Here is a 231-nt window from a genome sequence, read left to right as displayed (position 1 = left end):
GTTCCTTTCCCATCAGTGAGAAAGTTGATCACATCATTCCGGGGACCTTCCATCGTACTAAAGGATTCATAGTGGCAGTTATAAGAGTCTGGGTCTTCGTAAAAGGAGTTAATACGGGCGGCACTAAATTCAATAGAAAAGCTATTCAACAGAAAATCCCCCCACTTAAGTGATTCCGTCTTCATAATAGAATTCGTTAGCATAAAACTCTTTCACAATATTTGCAGTAGC

The sequence above is a fragment of the Phalaenopsis equestris genome, unplaced genomic scaffold (assembly GCF_001263595.1).
Source record: "Phalaenopsis equestris unplaced genomic scaffold, ASM126359v1 Scaffold204574, whole genome shotgun sequence".
Classification (NCBI taxonomy): Eukaryota; Viridiplantae; Streptophyta; class Magnoliopsida; order Asparagales; family Orchidaceae; genus Phalaenopsis; species Phalaenopsis equestris.
Note: the sequence above shows the minus strand (reverse complement) of the source record.